Source organism: Ascaphus truei, chromosome 1 (assembly GCF_040206685.1).
Source record: "Ascaphus truei isolate aAscTru1 chromosome 1, aAscTru1.hap1, whole genome shotgun sequence".
In the NCBI taxonomy this organism is placed as follows: Eukaryota; Metazoa; Chordata; class Amphibia; order Anura; family Ascaphidae; genus Ascaphus; species Ascaphus truei.
In genome coordinates, this window is record NC_134483.1 from 220,401,054 (window position 1) to 220,426,356 (window position 25,303).

At 47.4% G+C, this 25,303-nt stretch overlaps 2 protein-coding genes across 9 annotated transcripts in view; both read left to right on the top strand.

Annotated features, from left to right (window-relative positions):
- Positions 1-4,524: 4,524 nt before the first annotated feature.
- TICAM2 (TIR domain containing adaptor molecule 2) overlaps positions 4,525-25,303 on the top strand; it is a 34,027-nt gene continuing 13,248 nt past the window's right edge. For 4 of the 8 annotated variants that reach the window (XR_012801787.1, XM_075601400.1, XM_075601409.1 and 1 more), the window contains exon 1: positions 4,525-4,664. The gene's annotated coding sequence lies outside the window, so the exon portion shown is untranslated. The remainder of the gene's footprint in view (positions 4,665-25,303) is intronic. The other 4 variants (XM_075601374.1, XM_075601365.1, XM_075601356.1 and 1 more) reach the window with 3 other exon arrangements.
- The window catches only part of FEM1C (fem-1 homolog C), a 113,800-nt gene continuing 93,088 nt past the window's right edge, over positions 4,592-25,303 (top strand). The window contains exon 1 of the mRNA XM_075601320.1: positions 4,592-4,664. The gene's annotated coding sequence lies outside the window, so the exon portion shown is untranslated. The remainder of the gene's footprint in view (positions 4,665-25,303) is intronic.

Sequence of the window (25,303 nt, forward strand, 5' to 3'; positions counted from 1 at the left end):
TACTTGAAATAAAACTTGAAAAACAAAAGGATGGTTTCATGAGACAACACATTTTACATCCCCCACATCTAAAGAAACCCTTCGTGATGAAACTCTGGGTGGTCCCTAAAGGGGTAGTAGCATAACTGGGAGATACAAATTGTGGTCCTTGTTCAACATAATTACTTAAATTGTGATCCATTCGTAAAAAGATCCCAGTGTTTATTAAATATCCGTTGAACTTGATTACTACATTTGTTGAATTGTGTTATAAACATTGGAATGTCATTCTTGTCCAAAGAAATATTTTTCTTCTCCTGTCTATTATTTTTAGCATTGAAATATTTCTTTTTACGTTTATTCTTTTTCATAGTTCTTACATCCGTCAGCCCTGTCTCGGAAATCCCATCCTTTAGGTAAAATAAAGAATGTCTGTCTATGGCTAGTACTTCTTCAAAGTCACGTTGCAACTCCTCCTGTTTGAAGCCTTTTTGAATGAAGCATTTGCTCAATTCCCCAGACTGTGGGATGAAATCGTCCTGTGTAGAACAGGAATTGGCCATTGGGAATACCCCGGGGGTGGCAGCTATCTGCCTTCAAGAACATATTTCTTGAATTTAGTTTTCTAAAGACATCAGTTTCAATGTCTTTATTCATACCAATGAAAAATAGAAGATCCAGATAGTGTATATGGTGATGGTTAAAATTATATATGAATTTTAAATTGAAAGAATTTTAAATTAATAAAAAAAAAAATCATAATTAAATCATCAATAAATCGTTTGTAAAAGGTGATGTGTTTTCTCAATGGATTTGGACTACTGAGAATAAGCTGTGACTCCCACCACCCCATAAATACATTTGCATGTGATGGAGCAAAACTAGTGACCATAGCTGTGCTTTCTAACTGTAAATAAAACTTGTGATCAAATAAAAAATAATTGTACGTAAAAAACAAATTGCATCTAATATTAAAGTGGTGGTAATAAACTCATTACTATCTGGACCCTCTAAATAATGGTGAATAGCTGCAAGCCCCTGGTCATGTTTAATCACAGACTGTAAACCCCATTTGAATTCTTTAAGATGGGTAATAAGATCACTCAAATCCAATATAAATGATGGGAGATACCCGACATAAGGTTGCAGGTACCTATCAATATACTTAGACAAACCATCTACCAAAGATCCAATAGACAAGCCAAAGCCAGTATAAGAGTTCCCTTATTATAAAGGTGAACTGTGGGTGCTTTAATACCCTGGAGTATGAAGTATTACAATGTACACATATCTCTTCTTCCTGTCAGCCATAGACACTAGGGTAGGGACTAATGCCTGCACACCCTGTAGCCCATATATTGTGCTCACTAATGAGTGGCTTTATAAAACTAGAGGTGCTGGCATGCAATGCATTGCAGTACTATTTGGAAGCAAACTTGTTTAACTCTCGTGCGCCAAACAGGCCGACGGCACGATTCAAAGTAAAGCGATGCTGGTTCCTCTGGCACAGGGGTTCCCCATCTTTTTACATTGTGCACCCCCCCCCCCCCATCTGCTGGAAAATATTTGTTCCGTGATTCCCTAATGAATAAATCTTACTATTGAGAACAAAACTGTGTGACTGATCCTAGGAAGCTGTGTCCTGAGCTCGTGCAGGGAACCCACGCTTAATTAAGCTCCAAATTGCACCACAATTTGTGCATGGGTGGGATAGCTGCCAATCAGGGCCACCAACAGAAATCATGGGGCCCAGGACAAATGAAAGGAGCAGACCCCCCCACCCCCCCCCCCAACCGATAGCGCACCTACCACAGAATTTTTTTTAGCGCGCGACTTTTACTTGACTGTTTTCTTGTTATTGTTAATACGGAAAAAAACATTACAATGTAATGTATTTATTTTAATATTTTCAACAAAAGACAGAGACACCCAATGCTACATCCAATGTTACTAAATCCTGGGGGGATTTAGTATGGGCCTGGAGGGGGGGGGGGGGGTAGCATGGAATTGGATGATCAACTTTGTTAGGGCCCGGGCGGGAGGTTTTGGAGGGTGGAGGGAAGGCACGTGGGGGCCTGCAGCCTGCTGTACCGGGCGGTAGCAGAGGAGGAACCGGGAAGGTAGGGCCAAGGCCTGATGCCTCGGGCATTGCATGTAGGGGTTGGGGGGGGGGTGGTCGGCAGCCTGTACCCATGTTTGCCGGTAGCAGGGCCCAGAGGGTGGGGGGGGGGGGGGCGGTGGTGAGTTGGATGTTCTACTTCATTTGACATGTGGGGGGCCTGCAGTCTACTGTACTGGGCGGCAGCAGAAGAGGAACCTGCTCCAGACGGCCCGCGGTAGACAGGGTAGACTGCTGGGAAGGTAGGACACGGGGGTGGGGTGCGGTTTGGTTGCCTGCTCGGTTAGGGACCGTGGGGGGGTGGGGTTGTAATGGAGGGGCCGTGGTATGGCACGTGGGGGGCCCCGCAGCCGGTAAGCTCAGTTAGGACTGGTGGGGGAAACTCAGTCAGTGACACAACATACAACAGTACACACTGTACACAGACACACAACAGTACATGGTAATACAGATACAATAATTACAGTACAAATAAGCAGTGCTTGACAAACCAACCAAAAATCTACTCGCCACCTAGCCCCGCCCTTTAAAAAAGAAATTGAATAAATTCCTAGTAAGAACTAATAACAAGATTCGTTTTTTACATAACAGTTTATTTATTGTATTCCACTTATACTTTACTACAATTAGTCCTTGTTACATAGGTGTGTGTGTGTGTGTGTGTGTGTGTGTGTGTGTGTGTGTGTGTTTGTGTGTGTGTGTGTGTGTGTGTGTGTGTGTGTGTGTGTGTGTAAATGTCGGATGACCTAACTAATCGGGGGGGGGAAGCCAAATGTGAATGACTACTTTCCTGAACCCCTTAACCAGTGTCAGGATGCCCCCGCTTCACAATTTCTAAAGCAGCAATCCTGCCTGGGATCTTACCTGATCCGCAGTCCCTCAATGTCTAGGTACCCTCACTCCTGCAATGTTATATACGGGAAGGGAGGTGTTCCCTACCTGTTTTCTGGGTTAGGGGGGATTCCGATGTCTCCTGTGTGAAGCTTGAGTCAGATCAGGAAGAAAGCAGTATAGGTTATTTCGGTGTAGTATAGGGCAGTTCAGATAAGACAGAGAGAGTGTGGGTGAGAGAGACTGACAGAGACAGACAGACAGAGTGAGAGAGACAAAGAGAGAGGGACAGAGAAAGTGATGGGGGTGAGAGGGTGGGTGACTGACTCTTGGGTGGGTGACTGACTGACACTTGGGTGGGTGGGTGACACTTGGGTGAGTGACTATGACTGACTGTGGGTTGGTGTATTCATTCACACTGACATTCACACACACTGACACCCACACACACTCACACATACAGACACTCACACACAGACACACACTCACACAGACACTCACACACAGACACTCACTCACACAGACACTCTACAACAGATACTCTCACACACACGCGGACGGACACACGCGGACACGGGGGGCCAACGGAGTAAGGGGGGCAAATGGAGCAAGGGGGGGCCAACGGAGCAGGGTTGGGCAACAGAGCAGGGGGGGCAAACAGAGCAGGGGGGGCAATCAGAGGCATGGGGGGCAATCGGAGCAAGGGGGGGCAATCGGAGCAAGGGGGGCAAACGGAACAGCGGGGGCAAATGGAGCAAGGGGGCAATCGCAGCTAAGGGGGGCATGGATGCATGGGAGGTAAGGGGGAGGCAAGGGACGCATGGAGCAGTACTTACCTTACCATGCAGGATCCAAAAGAAAAAGCGGGCTTCGCTTTGCAAGCTGTATAGAGCTTGGTGTGGGCGCCCCCCCCCAAAAAAATCCTGGCAGCGTGCCAACACGAGTCAGCCAATCTGGTGGGTGGATTTTTTTTTGAGAGAGAAAAGCATGCACTGCTTGGCGGATCACCAGTGCGCAAAATCCTGTCGCAACGGGATTTGTCGAGGGGCACAGCCACGCAGGGGACCCGGGCGGTTGGCCCCCCTGACTCACGGGGCCCGGGGCGCCAACCCCAGCATACCCCCCTGTTGGTGGCCCTGCTGCCAATTACTCTGGAAGCTTCCAAAGTCATGCCCCACAATGCCTGGCCGCTGTGGGTGCAAAGCATTGTGGGGAGTGACTTTAGATGGTCCCGCTTTATTTGACAGCCATACCACTCACGCTAAGGTGCAGTCCCCACACGGGCTCAGGAACCCACTATACTGCCCGGGATCCGCCATTAAAACATTTTACGGCAAACCTATTGGAGACACCTCTCAAACCCCCTGTTGGGAATCACTGCTCTGGCATGTGAGGAATAAATGCTGATGCCAAATATTGGCCACAAGATCAGATTTCGCAGCACTGTTAGAAAGGCCCTGAACTCAGAGGCTTCTCAATCTCCTCCCATCTACCGTGATCACGTGGTGTCTGTACAAGTCACATGGTTTGGGATTTCACAATACTTTTGCGAATCTGCAGTTCCTTACATGTATTGGTTGCCAGACAGCAACGTGTGATGCAGCAGCAGATAAGGGGTCTCCTTACTTCTATTTTAAGCTGCTTACAAAAATGAGCAAGGAAGTTACACTGAGCCACACATGTGCAACCAGAAATGACACATTGCACACTCCTGTGCAAACACAGCAACGACCAGGTAAGCAGAGAGCCTGCATACTCCTTCCTCTGTACACACACCTACTGCTAGAATAGGGCATGCAGTATGTACTGTACACCATACACTACAGCTGCAATTAAGAGGTTTATGATGCAACATGTCTCAGGCTTAACTCTTTTGCTGCCAGAGAGGTCTCACGCAATTCAGCTCCTTTACCCCCTTTTTCTTCTACATATTTTAAAACACGTAGGGGAGATACAAAAAAAAAGACAGCAGGAGGATTTGAGAATGATGCAGAGCAGGGAAAGTATATTCACTAAATAGTGCTATGCTATACCCCTTCCGAACTTCCATTTACATCAATAGGAATGAACGTGTGCTATAGATTCAAACCTTTTCGTGAATATGGGTCAGAGAGGGGTGTGTGTCACTGAGGAGAAAGTAACAGGGAAAGGGATAAGAGCAGCGTGGAGCTGAGTCTGTGACATAATGACAGACTCCCAGTTGCAAAAAAATAGCACTGTGCTTATCAAAGAAAATAAATTGAAGATTGTTCTTAGATAAATCTGGTGCAATTATTTTGCACTGGCTTTGCAACTGGAAGACTGATAAATGGTTTCCCACGTGTGAGGCTGGGAGTAAAACAGAAGATTGAGATATTAATGACTCCAGATGGACATCTATTAAAGTGACACATGGTAGCAGGAAAGGTGATCACGTTTTTGACAAGAGATATAGAAATCACAGAGTATCACATAGGAAAGGCATCAAAACATGATGAGGAAACGACATATAAGAGAGTGACTCAGGGGTTGACATAGGTGGCAGACAGTGCAAGGGGGGGTCGGGTTGAGTTGTGGTTTAATTTGTCACAGATTAAACTGTTAAATATTGTAAGTAGTATTTCCATCTACAAGAAATCCTGTGAATTAAGCTTTTTGCAAATATGAAAATATGGAATAGTGTACAGTACGTTGCTCAGTTGCCGATAACCGAATATACTGCAGCTGTTATGTACATAGCTGTTGGTAGTAAGTGAGTGCTGACTGTTTGTTCTCTTTACGGTTCCTTATCTCTCCTGCAGCTTAATGCTCCACCTGTGATCTCCTGATCAGGTCACAAATGTAAACTTCAGCAAGTGGATAGTCCCACACACAAGGGGGGAAGGGTGGGAAGCAGTAACCTTAAAACTGTGATAAAGTCCTGGTGAATAGCTGGAGCAGCCACAACTGCAACAAACAGCTGATCACGGCGTCCTGCAGGATGCCGGTATCCGTCGTCATGGTCTCAGGCGTAACGCGTTACTGAACGCAAACTCTAGAGAGGTAGAGTTCTTCCCAGCAGAAGCAGTCTCTTCGTCAGTTCAGTCAGCCTGGATGACGTTGTAGATGACTGTATATATGGGCATCAGGGCCTGCTTGATGGCGGTGTTGTTGGTGCAGTCGCACCGAGAGCCGTGGTTGGAGGCCCCACACTCTTCCCCACAACAATTAAACTGATTCCCGGGGGAGAGTGTGGGGCCTCTAACTCTTACCTTCTCTGGTAGCATCTCCACCTGCACGGTTCCTCATCATGGTGCCATGACAAGGGGACATCACGCAATGTCACGACGTCATGTTGCTATGACAACGGAACACCCTATGGTGTCACGTTGCCATGCCAACGCAACACCATTTGCTGTTGCCGTGCCGTGATGGCGGCATCCTGAGTAGGAGATGCTACAAGTAAGAGGCTCCACACATGTCCCTGCACTGAGCCCAGCAAATATCCCAACCGGCTCTGATGGGCATATCCGTATTCGGGCATCTATGACGTCATCCAGGCTAACTGAACGACCCAGAGAGACTGCTTCTGACTGCAGCTGCTGGGGAGACATGGAGGATGAGACGGGCTTCTGCTGCTGCTGCTGCTGCTTTAGTGAGTTAGTTTCTGTAGTTTCAGTCAGAAGCAGGGACCTGCAGAGTTAATCCTCTAATGTTTTTCGTGGGTGAGGTGGGGGTGGCTAGCATAGTGGACATTTTAAATTTAGGGGTCGCAGCTAAAAAGAGGTTGCACACTACTGGTAATTTGCATAATCTGTAATTTATTTGTTTATGTCCTTCTGGAGATATGGTATCCAGAGTTGAACACAGTACTCTAGGCAAGATCTTACCAATGATCTATAAAGTGGTATCACTTTATCGTCGTCACTCTCCTCCACCTCAACAGTTTTCTGTTGTGTAACATTTTGTGCTGCTGTTTCTGAGGCTAATATATTCTTGCCTCCCGTCCCAGTGCCACTACTAGGGCCATGCACTCTTGAGGATGGTGGTGACAAATAACATGGCATTGACTACTATTATCTAACAGTGTATGCTTTTTATGATTTTGACAATGAGTATGTTTGAGGTGGGCTTGTGTTTTTTATTTTTTTATTTTTTTAACTTTGAAATACATAGGCATGTCACTTTTGATTTTCAATATACATTTCATAATAAAAACCCTAGTAATACCAGATTGGGGGGGGGGAGTGGTGGCCATTCACTGCTACTATTACCTCTAACAGCACTAACCGTTGTTGTAGTTACCAAAGATCACATCATCTCTTCCATGACTACCATTAGAGTTGCTTCCCTCCACTGCTTGTGAAGTTTGTGCACCACATACAATATCAAGACCATGTCCATCATCATCATCATCATCATCTACCTTCTCCATATCTTCTCTATCCATCCCTCCTCCCTCGATCTTCTCAAGAGTCTTGAAATTAGGGAAGTTGAGCCTGTTTAGTGTCCATCCTCTCGGTTTCAATGTGATGGTGCTTGTCTCAGACAAGGAAGCTGACCCGTGGGACTGAGGCAGGATTGGAGACTGACCACAGGCCTTGGGACTTAGTCCTGATAGAGGATGTGAAGTCAGGGTCACAGAAATCGGTCAGGGCTGGTGGCAAAGAGTCATAGAAATAGAGAAGTCCACTGTCTTGTGCTCTGGGAAAAGCTGAAGAATGGTTCGCTCATAAAGTCTTAAATATCACACAGGGATACTGAGTGTATTAAAAGTCCATCCAACTGTAAAACACTTAAAAGGATTCTGGTGGAAGATATAGAGTAATCTTTCCTCCTATTATAAACCCGAAATCGATAGTGCATAGGTTGTAATCCGTGCAGTGGCGTCTGCATGCTCTGCAGCAGTCTGGACTCCTCGTGGTTTCCCTGATTGCTTGCCTCCTGGTATCTCTGATTGCTTGCCTCCTGGTATCTCCGATTGCTTGCCTCCTGGTATCTCTGATTGCGTGCCTCCTGGATAGGTAATGACATGAACAAGGAAAAAATCCGGAGCAGCAGCTGAGTGAAGAAAGTCAAAATTAGCACGAGAACCCAAGTAAGTGAAAAAATATGAAAAACTTTATTCGGACATACACAGAAGTGGTCTCAGAAGAGGAAAAAACTTCCACGCGTTTCACACCGGCTTCACTCAGCTGCTGCCCTGGATTTTCTCCTTCATGGCAAAGCTTCAGTCTGGTTCACAGGCCGGGATCAAGGCAGGCAGCAAAGGATCGTAGTTAGGGGTCACAGGTGGAGACCAATGCTTTTGTAAAGGAACAGGAACAAATGAGGACTCTTGGAGACTGGCTGGTTGTAAATGGTTGCTTTATAAAGGTCTAGGACAGGTGTAGCTATTTTAACAGTCTTAGGTCAGGCGAACGAGCCACTTCGTGTCTTCGTCCATCTTTGTTTAGGGTGAATTAAGTAACATCCTGTCCTCTGCCATCTTGGTGCAGGCGAAGCAACTTCGGATCTCAGCCATTATAGTAGGGGCAATGTAGAATCAGGGATGTGCGACGGTGCCGAAAGGGCATGACTGCGATGGTGACTAGAAAAATTCGGCAACAGATTGTTCCCGTTTTAATCCGTGTGGTTGAATCGAAAACCGCCATTGGATATAATCCGTACGGATTTTTAACAATCCAATCTGCGTATCCCGCAATCTGTTGAAGTATTCTTAAAATCCTCCAATGGACTGCGGAATCCGCAGAGTGGATTGTCAGAGGCTAAAAAAAATAATCTGGAAAGACTAATTGCCCTTTTTGAGACTGATTTTCTGAAATCTGTGTACCAAAGGAATCACCCAATCCAAGGTCGATCCAAAGCCGCAAAAATAATCGCCAATCTCTAGTCCTGACATCCAGTCCATGCAGTAGCACATTTTGCTGAGAAATATAATGTATCGGACTCTGACTCCGTATTTGACTCTGACCTTCCCTCACAGGTAATTCTGGTGCCCTAACACACCCAGAGGTAAAGGCCTGACCACATTTAGATAAATGCTCCTCTTACTCACAATCGTAACAACATATATGCTTAGTTTGATATGGATGGCTGCTCTCTAAAAGCCACTATTGTTGGGGTATAAACCCACAGGGCAGGGGTAGGGAGCGATACATCGACCTAGGCCTGGGATCTGAGGCCTAGAAATACACAGGTAGTGATGTCCGGTTCCGGCTCGCGGCAGGCAAGAATGGTTGGGTCCGGTTCCGGGGTCATGGCAAGCCTTATAATTGGACCCTGCCCACTTTGCGAGCTAATCAGCAGTCGGATGTATGAGGTTGGAGGGTAAAATGGAGGAAGCTCCACCTTGGAGGAGAGAGGGAGGCACGCACGCATGCGCACACAGTGTTTGAATGTGTAAATTGCTGCTTCTAAAATTAGAGGGTCGCCTATAATCAGGCAAATATGTTTGTTTTTAATTGAAAGATACTGCAGAGCATGATATGTCTTATGACTCTATCCACGTAACTCCTAGAATATTGTGATATCAATGTGATCGGCTGATAAAAATGTAAGTTTACACATCAATTTTTATACACCCATGTCCATGCCTCCACTCTCCCCAGCTGCGCTGCAGTGGGGCTTCCCCCTCACCCCCTGCCCCCAACTTCCGCAATCGGGCACCGGAGTCCTCCCCCCCAAAGTATGTGGGATGGTGGGGGTGGGGGGTTGTTGAGTGAGGGGGAATTGTGTGTGGGGGGGGAGAGTCTGAGTGTGAGTGTATGTGTGTGTGTGTGTGTGTATATTGTGTGGGGGAGGGAGGATCAGAGTGGGTGGGAGAGAGAGCAGGAGAGAGCAGGGGGGAAGAGTAAAATGGGGAGAGGGGGAAGGGAAATGCATGGGGGAGGGGACAAAATAGAGGGGGGTGAGAGAGAGAGGAGATGTGGCAGAGGGGTGAGGGTTTGCAGGGCACTGACACAGGGGGCTCCAGTGTAAACTCTAGTCCTGGGTCCCGGGAAAGCTGTTGACGGCCCTGCGTGCACTGTATGGGTTTAAGACATTTGATGAAGCATGTTGGGACATGAGTAAGAGGATTTCGAAACAGCCTGTCTGTTGTTGAGAAGAATAGAAAGAAGTAGGAACACTCACATCATGGTTTGGAAACTGCCTCGGTGCAAGGCTACCATCCGTAGGGGTAATAAATGAAGAAAATTACCCTGCCACAGAAGGCGAGCATAGATCTTGTAAAAAAAATATGCAACTTTTATTTGTGGATTGATCGACATTTCGATCCAAACACGGACCTTTGTCAAGATGTTGTTGAGAGGAGCCACATTGTTTTAATAGTAAGTGCAGAATATCATTTTGAATGTTTTTAATATCCACATAGATACCCCTTGTCATGAGAGAGGGGGTTTGGCCCGGTATTAAAGGGGTTACACCCCATTTGGCCACCCCCTCCTCTCACGTGGGAAGCAAGGGGTTAACAGGACTGTGGTTCAGTAAGGTGTTTTTACCCTGCTTCAGCAACCAAATGTATATTCCCCTGTAAATGTGTATTGTTCCCATTCCAGTGTTTGCACCAACACATACACTGGGATTGATGCGGGAGGGAAAGGGTTAATGTTAATTCAGTGTTTATAGCCCTTTGTTCCCTTTTCCCGCCTTTTCAGGCTCCATTTTGCAGCTCTCCATAGGTCGCCATTGCAGCCCAATGCAACCTTATGGAGATTCCGGCGATTTGGGCCTGTTTCGGTAGAAGACCTGCAGGTTGCGCCCGAGAGGAGGAGCGGCGGTTCCCCATTGTAAGTCAATGGAGCCATCCATTTCAATGGGGATTCCTCGACGCCGACCTCCAGGAACGGGTTGGCAGCCATCCAAACCGCAGACCGCAGAAGCGGATACAATATCTTAAAAAGAGCTTTTATCACACTAGTTCAAGGTCAAGCACAATTGGTGTGGGAAACTTGAGTTCTAGGGCACCCAGGAATAAACAGGAATAAAATTATTTTTGTCCCTAGACCCTAGGAACCCCACACACGACCACCACTTTGTCCGGGAATGAAGGACCCCCGTAAAGGGTCACGCTCGCCAAGGGGGTCGCGCCATTGACTCTAATGGCAGAGCGGAGGTCCCATTGAATCCTATGGCGGCGCTCGCCCATGCATTTCCAATGGCGGCGCCGGCCATTGATTCAAATGGGGAAAAGCCGCGTGGCGTTAAAACGGCTAAGTCCGAACGTGTAAAAGGTGTAAGCCCATATCTCCGGTTCTGTGAGGACCAGACAGCTGGGATTTGGGTCGGATGTAGTCACTGCTCCGGCATGACTGCATGGCCATTTCCAGCCCTCTCCGATCAACCAGACGGAGTATGGGCAAATGTAAAGAATTGTGGTTTTCCTATAGACTTCAATGGCGGAGCTGCTCCATTGAAAGCCTATAGCGGCGGAGCCCATTGACTTCAACGGCGGAGTTGCTCCATTGAAAGCCTATAGTGGCGGAGCCCGTTGATTTCAATGGGAGAGTGAAAAGCAGAGATTTATTTTAGCTATGGCGGAGAATCCTGCATTAAAGTTAATAGGGGATTTAAACTTTTTTTGTATCTCCGGTTCTGGGGGTCATGGAAGGCTGAAACTTGGCCACTATTGTAAAGGTCATCCGGCATGAGGACCTGGCAAATTTCAGCCCGCTCAGACCCACAGAACGGATTATTTTAATATGTGAAGGTATTAAAGTAGGAATTGTATTTTGGGTCTGGTATAAAAACTCAGAGCCCATATGTTATGGTAATGCTCAGGGAGGGAGACAAGTGGCCTGCAATAAACCCCTGATCAAAGACTCCCCCACCCTGCTTGTGTATGCGAGCACAACAGAAAGCAGGACGTGGGTACTTGAGGATAAGTGTTACTGCACCGACACACTTTATTCGAGCAAATACCCAGTATGTACCTGGCAGATACCTGGAATGCGCCGCTCCTCACCTCTGACAAGCCCCGTTGCGTTTGCCTTCCCAGCCTGGGTTCATGCCTGGCTGACGGGCGGCTGATCTGTTAAATGATAATGATTAGGATTTAATAGGCTGCAATGCTTCGCGTGTCTACCAGATGGCATAAATTCATGAATTGTAATGCAGTATATATATATATACTGTGCAGTATTGCAACCAGCGGGAATAAAATGCTTCAATCCCTGCCTGGAAAATACCTCAATGCACTCGGGCAGAAAACAGTCACAAACCTCAATACACCCGGGTAAACCCGAATTCGTGGGACTAGCCGAGCTCGAATAAAGTGTGTCGCCAGTGTATAAGTCACACCCTAGGACAAAGGGTTTCCTGGCCCAAGTAGACATTCAGGTGCCAGGCTTGTGGGCGGGGGGCTAGGGAAATAAGCCCCTGATTAGAATAATATCCGCCCAGTGGGCTGGTATTACGTTGCCTCTCGGGTGAGGTGGCAAGGAGAGAATGGATGCAGGTAATTGTTCTCCAATGACCTGCACTGAATAAGATATAGGACTGAAATTACATATAAACCAGTGTCAGTCCTATACTCTTAGTTTTTGTGTCTTTTCGTGATTGCTGCATGAATTGCTAATCGTGTAACCTGATTACTTCATCATTCCAACCCTAAGTAAGTGTATATTTTGTCTGTTATTTGTATATCTTGTGTGTTCACCTTCTTTAAGGAATAAACTATATTTATTATATCTAAGTTGTGTTCAATTCAACCCAGATATTTGGGTGTGTATTATTATAACCTATCACTAGCTATCGTGACACCCCTTAGAACTAGAATCGGAATACTTATCTTTATTTAATACTATTCTAATGAGTAGATAGGAAATTATTCACCAACATTCTAATTTGACCTGAATATGGAGTTTATTCGTAGATTAATTTATTCAAATGACATTCGCCTAGTGTACGAGAGACCATTCTTAGTTTGAGTCCCAAGTGCTATATATACTGTATATATCCAAAAAGAGAAGAAAAAGACAATCCCAGAACAGTGCACTCCTGAATTACCATGTATTATTAATATACATCATTAATAATCATATATCAAAAATAGGTATCACAAGATGGCAAACATTCCAAATACAAAAATCATACACAATCATTGGTACTGTGCGATATTTAAGTAATAATCCCCGACGAACAGGGCATTACTGGCCAATAATGCCCTGGCTGGAAGAGTTGAAGGCCTGAGGCGAAGCCGAGGGACTTTAACCCAGCCAGGGCATTATTGGCCAGTAATGCCCTGTTCTGAGGGGATTATTACTATTATAGGCTAAATGTAGACTTTTTTCATAAATAATAGACACTGTTGTGTAGCTTGTGACAGAAACCAGGGGTTGGTAATAAACTCCATATACAGGGCTCCCAGGATACTGAACAGTTTCTGTCCTGTCTAAGCTGAACAGGGCAGCTTCGTGGTACAGGCACTCCATTCCACAGTTTGTCTGCTGCCTGTTTTCTGTCACCTGTCATGCTGATTAGAGTTCAGGTATATAAGACCTGTTTCCTGTTTCCTCTGGGCCCCGCCCAAGAGCCTGGAAGGCTGCTGAACTGCAGAGGGGTGAGAAAGCCTCTTTCCCAAATCGCTTCATTCATTCTGTTAGTTTGTCTAAAGACTGCAAAGGTACTTATTTGTTGGTGGAAGTGGACAAGCCACTTCCAACTCTGAGTCAGGGACATCTAAGTTTAAGTTATCGCTCAGACGAGCAGCTTTTTGTTTGGCTTTGTTTTCTGTTTAAACTGTGGCAGTCTCAGTGCCTGGGACTGAATAAACCAGGCATAGCCTGTTTAAAGGAACAGTACGTGACGTCTCATCATTTAACCTACCCTAAAAGACCGTGTTCTAACAGTCCCGGACAGACGGCGGAGCCCCGGAGTAAGCCGTTTGTCACATATGGTGGAGAATGCGGGCAGAACACTGAAAGGTCTGGGGGTTAAAGAACTTTAAAAAAAAAAAAAAAAAGAAGGTTTTTTTTCTCTCTCTCCAAACAAGATGGAAGACGTGGTGAGTGCGCTGGTACGCAATGTCGCTGTCCAGAAAGACGCGAATGAAGCCCAGCAACAGGCGAGTGAAACCCAGCGACAGCTGTTAATAGCCCAGCAAGAGACTAATGCAAACCAGCAAGAGACAAACCGCCTGCTGAGAGAGGAGCAAAAGCGGTTCGCTCAGGGCTTACAGCAGGAACTCGAGATCCTGAGGGGGACTATCAGTAACCTTCCACTGGCAGAGGCAGCCCCAGTTCCGAAAATGACCAGGGCAAGCCACTACCTTCAGAAGATGGGACCCTCGGATGATGTGGAAGCCTATCTTCTCACGTTTGAACGCACGGCACAGAGAGAGGGATGGCCAGAAGCTGAGTGGGCTGGTCTAATCGCACCCTTCCTAAGCGGCGAACCCCAGAAGGCTTACTTTGATCTAGAGCCCGCCGAAGCTAACGTCTATGCAAAATTGAAGTTCGAGATCCTCGCCCGCCTCGGCGTAACCACGGCTGTTCGTGCCCAAAGGTTTCACGCATGGTCCTTCACGATGGATAAAGCCACCCGAAGCCAGATGTATGACCTCATCCACCTCGCCCGGAAGTGGCTACAACCCGAGATCAACTCAGCAAGCCACATCGTGGAACGGTTGGTCATGGACCAGTTCTTGAGGAAACTTCCCTCTGCCTTACGCCGTTGGGTCAGTCGGAGTGACCCCCACAATGCGGATGAGCTTGTGGCCCTTGTAGAAAGGTACAGTGCAGCAGAAGAGCACCCGCAACCCACAGTCGTGGAGCAACCCCACTATCCGAGGTTCCAGGACTCTTCCAGAGACGGTAAAAGGGTACCGGGGTTAAGGGGCGCTGAAGAGCGGCGACCACCTTCACGCCGCTCCAGCAACAGTGGTTCGCACACTAAGGGCAATAGCCAACATGGGGAGCCGGGAAAAGGCTCTAAGTGGGACACAGACTATGTACCTAAATGTGTAAATTGTCATGAGAGGGGCCACACAGCAAAAATCTGCCCACTAAATGATGAGCCCATGCAATGCAACAGCGTGGAACCTTATTCGCTGTTGTCCCAATGTATGGGCCCTAGCCCAGAGGACCCCTTGAATAACCATCTGTGGGCATTTGTAAAGGTTAATGGTAAGAGGGTTCGGGCACTTCTTGACTCTGGGAGTATGGTCACACTAGTGTCCGAATACCTATTGCCCATTAAGAAGAAACAGGTAAACAGTTCACAAAGAGTGGCAATTTGTTGTATACATGGGGATAATCATGAATATTCCACTGTTGATGTTTTTTTTGAAACAGAATTTGGTTCTTTAGATTTCAAGGTGGGTGTTGTACCCAAACTGGCACATGATGTGTTAATAGGGACCGACTTTCCCCATTTTCTAAAAATGTGGTCCCCAGCTCAGAATAGCGCCCAGAGTTCAATAGCAGACCATAACGAAGTGTTAGAAGAAACAAATCCTTTCCCTTTTTCAGAAATGGAGGTTGACGAGGGCCCAAATAAGAAGGGGGAAAAGGAGGAGTGCTGTGAAATTCCCTTCCCCATCACTACTTTGGTAGGAAATACCCCAAATCAAGATGTTGATCAGGCACTTACCACCCCAGTACAGGATAAGACCCTCGCTGACCTAGAGGTCAGTCCTGGGAGTTTTAAGAAGGCCCAGTGGGAGGACCCCACATTAGCGGTAGCAAGGGGAAATATACGGGACCAGAATAGTACTCATGGCCAACCAGATAGGTCACTTGCTTACCCCTACTTCGAGGTAGAGAACGACCTAGTATATCGGGTTGATAAAAGAAAATCAGTTACAACTAAACAATTGTTGGTACCACGGACATTCCGTAACGTAGTATTACACCTCGCACATAGTCATCCATTGGGGGGACACCTAGGGGTGGAAAAGACAAAAGAAAAGGTTCTCCGAAGCTTTTATTGGCCTGGGGTTCTGGCAGAAATTACAAACTATTGTTCCTCATGCCCAGAATGTCAGATCACCGCCCCGTTCAAAGCATACCGCAGCCCATTGGTACCCCTTCCCATAATAGAGGTACCATTTGACCGGATTGCTATGGATCTAGTAGGACCCCTAATAAAGTCTGCTAGGGGACATCAGCATATATTGGTAATATTAGATTATGCTACCCGATATCCGGAGGCAGTTCCCCTACGTAGCACCTCTGCTAAAAACATAGCAAAAGAGTTAGTACTTCTGTTTTCCCGGGTCGGAATTCCTAAAGAGATCTTATCTGACCAGGAACACCATTTATGTCCCAAGTAACAAAAGAGCTATGTAAACTCCTAAAAATCAAGCATCTCAGAACCTCAGTCTATCATCCACAAACAGATGGTTTAGTGGAAAGGTTCAATAAAACCTTAAAGAGCATGTTACGCCGGGCAGTCGATAAGGATGGGAAAAACTGGGACTGTTTGTTACCATACCTGTTATTTGCCATTAGGGAAGTTCCCCAGTCATCCACAGGCTTCTCCCCGTTTGAACTATTGTATGGCCGACATCCAAGGGGCTTACTGGATATAGCCAAAGAAACTTGGGAACACGAGGTTACCCCTTACAGAAGTGTAATAGAGCATGTTGCCCAAATGCAGGACCGCATTGCTGCAGTCCTACCTATAGTGAGGGAACACATGGAGAAAGCTCAAGAAGCACAAAGGAATACGTATAATAAGGGCGCTAGGGTCAGAATTTTTTTTCCAGGTGATAGGGTACTAGTTCTGGTTCCCACCGTGGAGAGTAAATTCCTTGCTAAATGGCATGGGCCATATGAGGTCTTGGAAAGAGTGGGAGAAGTAAATTATAGGGTAAGGCAGCCAGGTAGGAGGAAACCTGAGCAAATTTACCATATAAACCTACTCAAGCCCTGGAAAGATAGAGAGGTCTTGTTAACCCTAGTACCCCCAGGTCCGTCAGAGAATCAAGAAACTGACCCAGAGGTTAGCATAGCTGAAACACTGTCCGTGCATCAGAAACGAGAGGTCCAGAGTTTAGTGAGAAGGAACAAAGAAATCTTCTCTACACAGCCAGGTAAAACTAACGTAATTAAACATGACATAGTCTCTGAACCGGGGGTCCGAGTTAACCTTAAACCGTACCGAATCCCAGAGGCCAAGAGAGAGGCTATAAGTTTAGAGGTTAAAAAAATGCTAAAACTAGGCGTAATTGAGGAATCCCAAAGTGGGTGGAACAGCCCTATAGTTTTAGTCCCAAAGCCAGACGGTACAACAAGGTTTTGTAATGACTACCGGAAACTAAACGCGGTGTCAAAATTTGATACTTATCCTATGCCCAGGGTGGATGAACTTGTAGAGAGACTGGGCAAAGCCCGATATCTCACAACCCTAGACCTAACAAAAGGGTACTGGCAGGTTCCCCTCACAGAAAGGGCAAAAGAAAAAACAGCCTTCTCAACCCCAGACGGCCTCTTTCAATATAAGGTGCTGCCTTTTGGCTTACATGGAGCTCCCGCCACATTCCAAAGAATGATGGATAAAATTTTAAAACCACATGTTCGGTACGCTGCCGCCTACCTGGATGATGTGGTAATCCATAGTGAAGATTGGCAGTCCCACCTTCCAAAGGTCCAAGCTGTGCTCGACGCAGTTCGGTCTGCTGGATTAACTGCTAACCCCGCTAAATGCACTATTGGTCTGGAGGAGGCCAAGTATCTGGGGTATTCTATTGGTAGAGGGTTACTCAAACCACAAACACTCAAAGTAGAGGCGATACAAAATTGGCCAAGGCCAGTCACAAAAAAACAAGTAAGGACCTTTTTGGGGTTAATTGGCTACTATAGGAGGTTTATTCCCAATTTTGCAACTAAGGCAACCCCACTAACCGACCTCACAAAAGCAAGAGGACCGCTAATGGTAAAGTGGTCCCCCGAAGCCGAACAGGCCTTTAGAAGCCTGAAAGAAGCTCTCTGTGCCCAACCAGTGTTGGTCACACCTGACTTCTCCAAAGAGTTCGTAGTCCAAACCGACGCATCTGAGGTAGGGCTGGGGGCGGTACTCTCCCAGGAGTCTCAAGGGGAGGAGCACCCCATCCTTTATTTAAGTAGGAAACTAAATCCCCAGGAGAAAAATTACTCCATAGTCGAGAAAGAGTGTCTCGCAATAAAGTGGGCTGTAGAGACACTCAAGTATTATCTGTTGGGGAGAAAGTTCCGATTGGTCACAGATCATGCACCCCTTACCTGGATGTGTCAAAATAGGGAGAAGAACGCTAGGGTGACCAGGTGGTTCCTAAGCCTACAGCCCTTTAAATTTTCTGTGGAACACAGGTCGGGGCACAAACATGGCAATGCCGACGGGTTGTCAAGGATGCACTCCCTAATATCCATGGTCGCTCACCCCTCGAGGTCTGAGCTGGGGGGGAGGATATGTGACAGAAACCAGGGGTTGGTAATAAACTCCATATACAGGGCTCCCAGGATACTGAACAGTTTCTGTCCTGTCTAAGCTGAACAGGGCAGCTTCGTGGTACAGGCACTCCATTCCACAGTTTGTCTGCTGCCTGTTTTCTGTCACCTGTCATGCTGATTAGAGTTCAGGTATATAAGACCTGTTTCCTGTTTCCTCTGGGCCCCGCCCAAGAGCCTGGAAGGCTGCTGAACTGCAGAGGGGTGAGAAAGCCTCTTTCCCAAATCGCTTCATTCATTCTGTTAGTTTGTCTAAAGACTGCAAAGGTACTTATTTGTTGGTGGAAGTGGACAAGCCACTTCCAACTCTGAGTCAGGGACATCTAAGTTTAAGTTATCGCTCAGACGAGCAGCTTTTTGTTTGGCTTTGTTTTCTGTTTAAACTGTGGCAGTCTCAGTGCCTGGGACTGAATAAACCAGGCATAGCCTGTTTAAAGGAACAGTACGTGACGTCTCATCATTTAACCTACCCTAAAAGACCGTGTTCTAACAGTCCCGGACAGACGGCGGAGCCCCGGAGTAAGCCGTTTGTCACAAGCTATATAGATTTTTTTATTAAAATAAAATGGTAAATACATGAATCCACCTCTATATACTCTTACACTGCAGATATCTATATCCACACACTGCCGCCCCCTCTGTGTACACACACACACACACACACACACACACACACCAGCTCTACACACATATGCTACACCCATAAACACAGCTGCTGACACTGACTGACACACTAGGGTGACCATTCGTCCCGGTTTTGCCGGGACAGCCCCGGTTTATGCTGGGGGCTGTCCTGGTTGCCCGTCCGTCCCGGGAATGTCCTGGTTTTTCTCCCTGGTGCGCGGCGGAGTCAGGGATGATACGCGGGGGGAGCAAGCGGCGGCGCAGAGGAGGAGGATGCGGCAGCCGGGTAGTATTTTTTCCATGTTAGAATGCCGGGGGGGCTGGGCTTTAGAGAGTAGAAGCAGGGGATTGGTTGGAGGTCAGAGGATCTCTGAGGCGGGGCTTAGTACCGGGCCGGATGGAGAGCTGCTTCTCAGTGAGGTGTGTGTGTCCTGCCTGTCTGTGTGTGTGTCATAGGAGGAGAGGAGGGAGAGGTATGAGGGGGAAATATGGGGAAGGATGGGGCAAGTATGAGGAGGGATGGGGCAGGTATGAAGAGGGATGGGGCGGGTATGAAGAGGGATGGGGCGGGTATGAGGAGGGATGGTGAATGTATGGGGCAGATATGAGGAGGGGATGGGAAGGTGTGAGGAGGGGATGGGAAGGTGTGAGGAGGGGATGGGAAGGTGTGAGGAGGGGAAGGTGTGAGGAGGGGAGAGGGAGGTGTGAAGAGGGATGGGGGAGGTGTGAAGAGGGATGGGGAAGGGAAGGTGTGGGGAGGGGGAGTGTGGGGAGGGGAAGGTAGGAGGGGAGATATAAGGAGGGGGGAGAGGGTAGGTATGAGGAAAGGATGGGGAGGGAGAGGTATGAGGAGAGGAGGGGAGAGTTGGGGGAGGTATGAGGGGAGGAGAAGAGGGGGAGGTATAAGGAGAGGGGGAAGTATGAGGGGGCTGGTATGAGGAGAGGAGGGGGAAGTATGAGGAGGGGAGGGGCTGTATGTGTGTCACTGTGTGTGCACGTATACTGGGGAGGGAGGTTGAGTGTGGGGAGCGGAGAAAAATACATGGGGGTGTAAGAGAGAGGGGGAGGAAGGAATGGGTGAGGGGGGGGAAGGAATGGGTGAGAGGGGAAGGAAGGAACGGGTGACTGGGGAGTGTGAGAGTGAGGTGTGTGAGAAGGGGGGGTTCTCGCAAGGCCGCAAAACGTGGGTGGGCGGCCCCGGTGGAAACGTTGTTCCTGGGCCCTGGGAAAGCTGTCTGCGGTCCTGCATGGCAGTGATGTCACTGACTGCCACGAGGACAGCAAGAGACCCTATTTTGCAAAGTGTAATATACACACAAGGTCAGGAATGTCACATTTTTAAAAGTCTTAATTTTAATTAATGCCTAAAAATTTTTTATTTAATTTTAATTTGACAATTAATTATTTATTTAATTTGTTAATTATTTTAATTTTAATTAATGTCTTCATTATTTATATTCACACAAACACACACTGCAGGGCCCACCTCCTATACACACAGACACACACTGCAGCCCCCACCAACGGGACGCATTATGGTGCAGAGGCATCACGTGATGTCACATTGTCATGGCAACATGTCACCACCTGACGTCAGTGTCTCGTCATGGCAACGGGGTGCATCACGTGATGTCATTTGTTTATAAATAATTTGTTATTGTGTCCCACACACACACACACACACACACACACACTGGAGCTCTATACACACAACACACACAAACTGCTGCTACACACACATACAACTGCACAACACACACACATGCTGCTGCTATACCCATAACCACTGCTACTGACACACACACACACAATAAAAAATGCAGCCACTTACTACTTTGCAGACTCTCTCCCCCCCCCCCCCCCCCCCAATTCAACTGAATCTGCTCAGAAAATCTCAGTCAGCTCGGGAGGGGGAGGAGTCAACCCGTGGCTGGTACTTTCTGACCAATCCCCTGCCCTGTCTCAGCTGTTCTGAAAGCTGATTGGCTGGAAATAAACACGTTGAAATCAACACATTGCAAGAAGCTAAAATTCTGTGCATTATCCAATCAGAGAGCAGGGTTTTCAATAATGCCCGGAATTTTACTGCTTTAGCCTATAATTACAGATAATTGATTGGCCATTCCTATATCGATAATCATTCACAGTATGCAGTATGATGCGGATAAACTCATTCATATAATAAAGTGCATAGTAGTAGTGAGTAAAGTGCATACTGTATAGGAAACATAGATGATGATGATAATAATGTTTGCAAACCTAAAGGGAATGCAATGTTCCCTTTCTTATCAAATGTATTGGTTTCAACCAATCTTAGGCTGCGCTTATAGTGCCAGCGACGCGGCGTCAAAACAAATGCATTGCTCCATCGCGTGCGCTTATAGTAAGTGCGGCGCGACGGCTTGGTCGCGATCGCTGGAAGTCATCTCAGTTAGATTTTTCCAGCGACCGCAGCCTGATGTCTCCGACACTATAAGCGTAGCCTTAGAATATCTCCATGGTGGAGTAATGATATTAGAAACCCAATCAACATTAAGATAATAATCCTATACAAAACCGCACATTAACACTTATTCCCATCATATAGCTGGAAAAAAAGGGAGTAGTATACAGCATGTGAAGATCAATTAGAAAAAAAAGCGGCATACTGAATACCACTATAATTGAGGTTTAGGCACAATCCGTATATTCAGCATGGCAACCGGGGAACTGCACACTGACAAACTCTTCTGTCCATTCTCTGGAAAAGCCAGGACAGTGCCATGGACAGATGTTGGGTCAGTAATGAAGTCAGCCCCTCCATGCAGTGACACCCAATATACGTTCCACACACGCACTTGGGATTCTAGTGAATCAAATATAAATAAAAGAACGTAAATATTTTCACTGTCTGAAATTCACCCATCTCTACTAATGAGTTAATTGAAACGGTAACCTGTTGTTTTTTGGGTAAAAATGCAGTGCCTGATCTTGTGCTCATAATAAACACTGCATTCAACCCCAACATATGCCTCTTCTCAATTCTGGTTCCTTTCCCTAACCACAGTATGCTTCTTTCTAAACACAGGCCGCTAATCAATATGCGGTGTGTCGACCCCCTTTCCAGTGTTTTAGATTACAGCTCCATTCAAATGAATGGGACTGAAATTTTCTGCCGCACAGGGAATTGGCTTTATAGCATAATGATTAAGGGCCACAGACCCATGTGAGATGTACTGCTTGTATTAAACTCTGTCAGAAGGTGGTGCTCTGCCTACACCTCTGAAGTGATTTCCTTGCAAGCCAGAAAATATGTCAACCATTCAGAAGTCCTCTTCAATACCTCATATCTTTAGGTTGGCAATATTACCTTTGGAAACCTAATCTAGCTCACTTTGGTATGCATATTTGTTATCTTAACGTGTGTGTGTGTGTGGTACCTACTTAGATACACTACATGTTTTTGTGTCCTGTAAAACAAGCTGTTCCTTTTAAACAGAAGTGTGTGTGTGTGTGTGTGTGTGTGTGTGTGTGTGTGTGTGTGTGTGTGTGTGTGTGTGTGTGTGTGTGTGTGTGTGTGGCTGCATAGGTTAGATCAGGGGTGCTCATCTCCAGTCCTCAAGCCCCCCAAACAGGTCATGTTTTCAGGATGTCCCTGCTTCAGCTAATGTGGCTCAATAAGTCCCTGCTTCAGCACAGATGACTCGATCTGATTGAGCCACTTGTGCTGAAGCTGGGATATCCTGAAAACCTGACCTGTTGGGGGTCTTGAGGACTGGAGTTGAGCCCCGTGGACATTCACTGAAACTGCTTGAAAGTAGCTCCTACCAGCACAAGTAGAGAAGCTACAGTGGTGCCTATTTTTATGTGCAAAATGTTGGAGAGTCTAATGTATATATTTATGGTGGACCTCATTTTGGGGTTCCCTAATATATGTGTGTAGCCCCCTTTCCCCTGTGCCTAGGGAAAGTACCTGCGCTGCCGTTACCTGAGTGGCTAAGGCTGCGGTCCCAGTAATGTCTGTGACACGTGCGCCCGGCGGGCGGGGGGGGCGGCGCGTACACAGCGCTAACCGCGGTCTGTGAGGGAGAGGAGAATCTTGCGATGGGAGGGGGCATGGTTGGGGATTTGCCTCCGTCGCTAGGAGTAAACTCAATTTTATTGAGTTGGGAAAAACCTTGCAGCACGGCGCGGCTGCACCTTCTGCGTGACGGTGCGTACTGGGCCCAGCCCCATTGAGGGGCGGTGCTTACACGCACAGTGCACGCCGCGCCGTGCGCACAGGCTGTTACTTGGACCGCAGCCTAACAGGAGGCCTGATCCTTCGCTGAAGGGAGCCTGGGGTGACCTTGTTCTCTAACACACAGTGCCTCCACCTGAGAAGGATCCTCACACAGTGGGATGGTCCCTCCCAAGACAATACAGCAGTAAATACACACGCTTGTACTATAAAGCAGGGGTGCACAAACTTACCAACATGCGCCCCCCTGTCTCCTCTACCCTCTGGCTCATGCCCCCCTCCCTGCCTGGCGTCAAATGAAGCCATGTTGCCATGGAGACGCGTCGCTGGAACTCCAGGTAAGTGAAAAGTCACAGAGGCCTCGCGCGATCCCCGGCATGTATTTTTAAATGCATTCGGGGAAGCGCGGGGCCTCTGTAACAGCCGAACACCCCCCCCCCCCCAGAAAATCTCGCGTCCCCCACTTTGCGCACAGCGGCTATAAAGGAATATTTACTGAACATATAATCACCACTATACAACTACACAACACACTATCAACCCCGGGAGTATCCCCACAGCACTTGGGGTGCGGTGGCACCAGTGTCTGTGTCCGTCCCACAATGTCAGTCCCCACCCAAAGTGTAGGGAGTAGCGCTACCCCTGAGGACTGTTGGTGCACTTAGATGTGATACCTTCCTGTTCTTAGTCTAGACCAGGCCACCATAGCTGATGATAGCAATGAGTCCCACGCCGCTTGGATCCTCAGGCGTCCACCTCTGGAGGGATCTCCCACTGGAGGGTGTCCCTATAAGAGTATCTCTGAGGGGGTAGGCCTGGGTCTGATCCCAGACCGCAGGCCTTGCGCACCACGTGGAGTCTTGTCACTGGTGCCTGATACTAGTGCTGCTGTGGTGGAAGTGTCCCTATCTGGGGCCTTCCCTGTAGCAGCAAAATCTAATAATGGTTGGGGCCTAACTGGGCCCTGTGGGGCAACTCTAGGCCTAGTCCTGGGACGCACTGCCCCCTGGACACTTGCTGCTCTGTTACTGCCCTATTTTTGTCATTTTAGTCTTCTGACTGGCGTGGGGACTAATTCGCACCAAACCTAACTCTGCCCTGATCGTCGATGCTCCAGCCCTATTGGCTGTGCTGCGCCTCGTGATCTGCAGCCCCTAGCCTCCTGGGATGTGTAGTCTCATGTGGAGCTGGTTCCAAGATGGCCGCCGCACTTCTAACTGTAATGCGCATGCGCCCGGCACTTGAAATGGCCGCCGCAACCCTTTGTCCTCTGCGCATGCGCATCAACTCTAGTGCGCATGCACAACTTGCAAGATGGCGGTCCCCGCTAGCCGGTTACGCCGTAGAGCCACTGGAGTGCTCTTTATTGCCCAGAGCAGCCGGAGCCCCGCCCTTTCCACACCAGAGATAAAGGGGACAAAGGAGGACCTGGCTACATCCTCCCCCTGGTAGACTCCAATGTCCCCGCTTGGAACAACATATGTACACACAAGTTATATAATCAAAATACTGTGCATATTATACAACTTAACTGATTGAACATCTCGGTAAACATTGCTATTATCGAAGAAGGCTTGCTAGTCCTTGCCAGCATATCGTGATATAGCATATAAGCAATTACTATTAGAGTAGATATCCTCTCAAAATTCAAATACTGCCATAAAAAATGTTTATGCAGTGGCTCACAGTTGTGAACAAGGAGATCCTGCATTCATATGGTGTATAAGTAATACTAGTGCCTTTGAGAGAAAACGTTAAACTGTTATACAGATTAATGAAAACTAGCAGAGACTTGTGGTTTCCTTCAGACGGCCCACATCTCATTTAACTTAGCTGCAGAAACAATGTTGCAACAATAATAGCAATACTGGAAAGCTAATTAAATCCTACTATGGGGATCCTATGCCCAGATATGTGTACGATGTAGATTGTAAGTACTAGCTGAGGCTAGTGGGTTCCTTCAGGCTGCGTCCATAGAGGGGGGGAGCCGTGCTCCTCCGCGCTGAGGCTTGTCTGCAATCGGGAGCGATTGCATGAGCGTGTGCGATGGGGAGGCGGGGCAATGACGTCACTGGGCCAATAGCCCGTGAAGCGTTGACGTTACGGCGCCGTGACGTTGACGCTGCTTCGCTTCGATTGGAGGTT